This window comes from Melospiza georgiana, chromosome 17, assembly GCF_028018845.1.
Source record: "Melospiza georgiana isolate bMelGeo1 chromosome 17, bMelGeo1.pri, whole genome shotgun sequence".
NCBI classification, from domain to species: domain Eukaryota; kingdom Metazoa; phylum Chordata; class Aves; order Passeriformes; family Passerellidae; genus Melospiza; species Melospiza georgiana.
This window is the reverse complement of record NC_080446.1, coordinates 14,633,991-14,640,152: the sequence shown is the minus strand read 5'-3', so window position 1 is coordinate 14,640,152 and position 6,162 is coordinate 14,633,991.

The window sequence follows — 6,162 nt, the reverse complement described above, 5'->3', positions numbered from 1 at the left end:
GAACCCTGCAGTGACAGGTGATGTGTCCACAGAGGCAGGGGTGACTCCAGCAGAGCTGAGCTGTGAGCTCCTAGTTCATCTCTGAGCACTGCAGGCACGAGCTCCAGGTGCTGGTCCTGGCTGCCTTCCTCCCAGATGTGTCTGAGAACCAGCCTTGGACAGGTTCAGACCTGCACAAGCTGATGTCCTGCTGGTTTTGTTGCTCCAGGTAAGCATAAATCTGGCAGGAACTCAGCTTTTCAAATAACTCTTGTTCATCTGCTCTATGAGGAAACAAAGGTGAATTTATGCAGATTCTGCTGTAATGACTTCTGTTGCCAGAACTTTTGCTTTAAAAGACTGATCTCTGGTTCATAGAATCACAGAATCATGGAATATTCTAAGTTGAAAGGGACCCACAAGGATCATCAAAGTCCAACTCCTTGCCCTGCACAAGACACCCCAAAAATCAGCATCATAGAATAGCTTGGTTTGGAGAGGACCCTCAAGATCATCTGGTTCCTCACCCTGTGCCTGGGAGTGTTGTCCAAGTGCTCCTGGAGCTCTGGCAGCCTTGAGGCTGTGCCCATTCCCTGGGGAGCCTGGGCAGTGCCCAACCACCCTCTAGGGCAAGAACCTTTCCCTGATGCCCAGCCTGGCCTGCCCTGGCACAGCTCCCTTCCCTCAGGTCCTGTCCCTGGTCACGGAGCAGAGGTGGGAGCTGCCCCTCATGAGGGCTGACCTCAGTCTCCTCCTGGCTGGACAAACCAAGGGACCTCACGTGGCACATGAAAATCAGATGCTCCAATCAGCATTCTATTTTAGATGTGTGAACAGCAGAAACTTATTGTAAATATAGTCCTTTTTGGGATAATGTGATCAAGTGGAGCTGAGTTTATTGATCATGGTGTGATGTCCCATTCCTGGTCCTCCACACTACACTGAGGGACCCCAGCACCTTCAAAAGCATTTCCCTGGGAACCTTACTGACTTCATTCCCTGAGCAGCCTGAACTCTGCTCTCCTCATGGCCAGGCTGGAAGTTTTGCTGACACTTTTCCTCCTGTCATCAGAGATTTTAAACTTGATTGCTTTGTGGTCACTGTGGCCAAGATGGCCACCAATCACCACTTCCCTTACAAGACCCTCTCTGGTAGCAACAAATCATGGAGGGCACCTTTCCTGGTCAGCTCCCTTAGTACCTGCACCATGAAGTTGTTATGCCAGTGTTTTAGGAATTTTCTGGACTAGTTTGTGCCAGCTGTGTGGTGTTCCCTGTTAACATCTGGCAAGTTGAAGTCAGACAAGGACAAAGGTGATTGATTAACACATGTTCCTTAGTGTCATGGTGCTGGCTGGATGGCCCATGGTAGTCACCAGCTTTGTTTGTTTCTCCCTTTATCTCACCCAAGGATTAGTTCCCAGACAAGGGGACGATGAGGGTTGCAGCTGTGCAAACCTGACTGGGTTTTAGTTTTTATCTTTGTGAACTTCCTTCTGCAGGTAACCCTGCCAGCAAGGGGACAGCATTGTGGGCAGCCTGAACTCAGAAATTAGGTTCTTGAACTCCAGACTTGCAAACCATCCTGTCTGCTGGGGGTTGAGGGATTTCACCAGTTCTTCAAATGAAAATATCACCTCCTTAATGCTCCTTGAAGTGGATTCAGAGCTTCCCTGTTTACTACAGCTCAGCTTTCTAGAGTCAAAGTTTAAAGGTTGTTAACACCCCTGTGGAGAATACCAAAAAGCTGCCAGCTCTTTGCATATGAGCACTATGTTAATAACAGGTTGCCACATCCCTAGTGTTGTACTGAGGTGTGGCCTCAAGAAAAATTTGTGGTTAGGCTGCAATTAAACAACTCAGAGAATCGAAACTGATTTTCTCTTTGTTTCCCGTTAGGAATTACCCTTCTTGTGTTGCTGTTTTGTGACTCATGAGGGATTTTTGTTGATGTCTGAGGAGTGGTAAGCCATGAAGAAACTGCAAGTGTGTAAGCACTGCTGGGATCACAGATGAAAGAAGCTGAATGTGTCTTAAGGCCAAAAGACGCCAAGTAAACAGAGATTACTCACTTTGATTGCTTTGATTACAACAATTACTCAGTTTGATTGCTTTGATTACAGTAATCTAAGTTTGCAATAAGCACAGAGCTCACCTCTCAAGTAGCAGTTCTTGAAAAACCGGTGTCAAATGAACACAATGCCAAACTCCTAAAACTTTTTAACTTCTTTGAGTGACCAGAAGTGCACTGGAGGAAGGTGCATCAGAGGCAGGTTATGCTTGTGGTTCCCAGCCTGCCTGCAGCCTGGGCTCATGCTGCCCTGGCTCCATGTGAGCCACAAGGCTGGGCAGAGCTGCTGGGGGAACATTTGGTTTAAGGGAGCCCCCTTTCCCCTGCACGTGTGCTCCCCAGCAGTGCTCCTGTGATCCAATGCTGTCTCTCAGCTGGGGCACAAGGAACCTGGGCTGCAGCAGCTTTACTGCAAGCACCTTCTCTGTCTTCATTACATGTCATGCCCCGTGGTTCCCACCACAGAAAAACAGCTCTGCAAGGGTTTAGTCACACACATTTCAGCTAGTTCATGTGTAAATATGGGGCTCAAGCAGCTGAGGTTGTGGAGCACACTGGTGCCAAGTCACAGGAGGCTTTGCTGTGAACTTTTCAGTTCCTTGGTGGCCAGTGTAGCTCTGCTTCATGGGGTCCACCGTGATGGTGTTCACTGGGGTCCAAGGATGAGAGAAGAGACAGAATCTGACTCCATGTTTCAGAAGGCTGATTTATTATTTTATGATATATATTACATTAAAACTATACTAAAAGAATAGAAGAAAGGATTCCATCAGAAGGTCAGCTAAGAATAGAAAAAGAAAGAATTACAACAAAGGCTTGTGTCTCGGACAGAGAGTCGGAGTCAGCTGGGCTGTGACTGGCCATTAATTAGAAACAAGCACATGAGACCAATCACAGATGCACCTGTTGCATTCCACAGCAGCAGATAACCATTGGTTACATTTTGTTCCTGAGGCCTCTCAGCTTCTCAGGAGAAAAAATCCTAAGGAAAGGATTTTTCAGAAAATATTATGGTTACATCCACCAAGGGGAGTCAATCTGGTGGTGGATGCCCTAACCCTGGAAGTGTTCAGGACCAGGTTGGATGGGGCTTTGAGCAGCCTGCTCTAGAGGAGGCCTCTCCTGCCCATGGCAGGGGCAGTTGGAACAAGGTAAGGTTTGAAGTCCCTTCCAATCCCAGCCATGAACACCAGGAAAGTGCTACAAGAAACATGTAAAGTGAAAAAATAGAGAGCCCTTACACAGGAATAATTCCTCTTCAGCCTGAGTTTGACCATGTGCTTTGAGTTTTGCTTGCCATTGCAGGGGGATTTGTTGGCACAATTTTGGGTTTAGTGCCACGTTGCTTGAGCAGAGGTGACTGGGTTTCCTGTGTGTGCAGCAGCAGGCGGGGATGGGAAGGCACTCAGTCACCTCTATTGCACACAAGTCCAAAAATAACTTTTTCCTCCTTTCCCCTTTTTCATGTGTTTGTTTCATTATGAAGGAATTTGTGCTATTCAGAACAACACCCTAGTGCAGTATTTTTTTCTTTTTCTTCCTTCTACCCAAGAGTGAAACTGGTAATCCCTGTCCTCTTGCTGTGTCATGTGTTCATCTCATGTTACAAAGTCAGCAGTTTTTTGATTGCATCCAAGACAGATGTCCTGTTCTTTCAGGATAATCCTCCCTTGCTGTTTTTTAGGCCACAAATGCAATGAGCTACCTCTTAATTTATGTATTTTTAATAAGCTCTCCAGATGTATTGGGCCTGCGGATAGGATGTATGTCCTTCAACTCCTTCCCCTCCCCAAAAACCTTCTTCAGGTTATATAGGGCAGGTTTTGACTCTGCTTAGAAGTGAAGAATGGACTGGTGATCAATTATTCCTTAAAAAGCAAAGCACCAGTGACATTTATGTGTCACTTGTGTAGGACAGAGGAAATGGAGAAGGTGGGACATCATTTGTATGGTTGCATTCCTAATGGATCTGGCCTGGTTTTGCCTCCTCATGTTGCTTCCAAGAATTGAGTTTCCTCTAAAAGGGTGGGACCCAGCCAGTTTCGTTTCAGTGCTGATGGATCAGCACTGAGATACCCAGAGGGGATGGAGAAAGACTCTCAGCCAAATGAAAATCAGACTGGAAACTTTATATGTCCTTTGCTAACTAAAGCCAAGAAGTGAGAAAGTAAGATGAATGTTTACAAAGGAAATTACTGTATCGTGACAGAAGAACATGTGAGCTTTGCTCCTCAGAAACAGAGACTTAAAGAAAAAAATTAAGAAGTTTTTATTACTAAGATGATGGGAAGTTTTTACAGTCATTTTTTCCTCCCCTCTACACATCTGAAAGGGAGAAGGAAGTGGGGAGGAGGACACAGCAACTCCAGATGTGCATTGCATTGGCTTGTGGCTGGCTGCCAGGTCACTCAGCCACGCTCTCACCTCCCCTCCTCAGCAGAGTGGGGAGAAAATACCACAAAGCAGCTTTGAGACAGGGAGATCACTCACCAGCCACTATCATGGGCAAAAGACAGGAACTGAGGAAGATAATTTGATTTCCAATTAAAAATAGAGTAGGATAATGAGACACAAAACCAAAACTAAAACCACCTTCTCCCCACTCAGCCCTTTTGCCTAAGCTCAAGTTCATGCTTGACTGCCCTATCTCCTCTCTCTGCAAGGGTTGCAGGAGGATGGGGAAGGAGGAGGGGTCAGTTTGTAATGCTCTGTCCCTGCTGCAGCACGGGATCTCCCCACAGCTGAAGTTCCTGCTGGGATCCTGCTCCTGTGTGGGCTCTCCATGGGCCACAGCTTCCCCAGGGCCTGTCCAATTGCTCCATGAGGCTCTCCCTGGGCTGCAGGGTGGATCTGCCTCACCATGGCCTGCACCATGGGCTGCAGGGCAATCTCTGTGCCTGGAGCACTTCCTGTCCCTCCTTCCCTGGCCTTGGGGCTTGCAGGGCTGTGCCTTCTCCTCCCAGCTACAGCTGTGCCACAGCGCATTTGTCTTGGAGGCCTCTTGAGCCAGCTCTGCCCAACATAGGATCAGCTTCTGGTGTCGATGTACAGAGGCCACCACTGCCCTCCTTATTCCCCAAATGTGGCCATGTAGACCCAGCACATGTAAGCACACTGCTGAGGGATAAGGTGTAACCTTCCCTGTGGGAGCCCATGCAGCATTGCAGTGAGCACAGTGTGAGCAACAACAGCACGTGCTGGGCATCAGCATCACAGCACTGCTGCCTCACACAGGGAGCCTGGAGGTGCCCAGAGCCCTGGGTCTCTGGGATGCCCTGTCGGTGCTGCTGATGGCAGGGGAGCGACAGGCTGGTCCCGAGCAGCGCCTGGCACACCCTGAGCCCATGGGGCTGCGGGCAGCAGGGAGGGGGCTGCCCCAGAAGCTGTGCTGGTCCATCGGGCACTGTGTGCAGCTGCACGTGTGGCAGACACAGCTCTGAGAAGGCAGGCGGGGTGGATCAGGGCAGCAGAGAATTTGCCAGCCTTGTTCTGCGGGGTCTGTAATGGGAAGCCAAAGTTTCGGGCTCCTTCTGTGGCCTTCGTGGCACTCAGAGGCCTTGGGCAGCTGAGCTGTTTTTATGGATATTGGGAATTACATGAGAACAAAATACATAAAAACCAGCCCATGTGTGTGCCTGGGATGGCTGTGGTGTCCATTACCATGGCTGGAGCCACAGGGCATCTGGAGCTGTGGTGAGGCTGCTTCCATGGCCCATGATGTCTTGGGAATGAGATCCTGAAGGAGTTCGGGTTCAGCAGCGCTGTTTGAAGGCAGCAGTGCCGAGGCATCGCTTCCTTTGGGCACGTGGCAGCCGCTGTTTGCGGGGACGCCTGGGATTTGGGACGGTGAGCGGCAGCGCCGGTGCAGGGTTCCAGGTACTCCACGTGAATCCCCTAGAGCAGGGTCGCCGCGGCGAACACGCACCGGCGGCCCCAGAGGGGGCCCTGCCGCCGCGCGGGGTGCGGCGGGCTCTGCGGGCGGGCGGAGGCTCCGCCCGGGGCTGCGGCGGCTCCCGGGCCCCTCAGGCGGGCCGGCCGCCATGACCGCGCGCGGCTGAGGGGCCGCGAGGGGCGGTGACGTCACTGCGCGCCGGACCCCCGGGCCGGTGGCG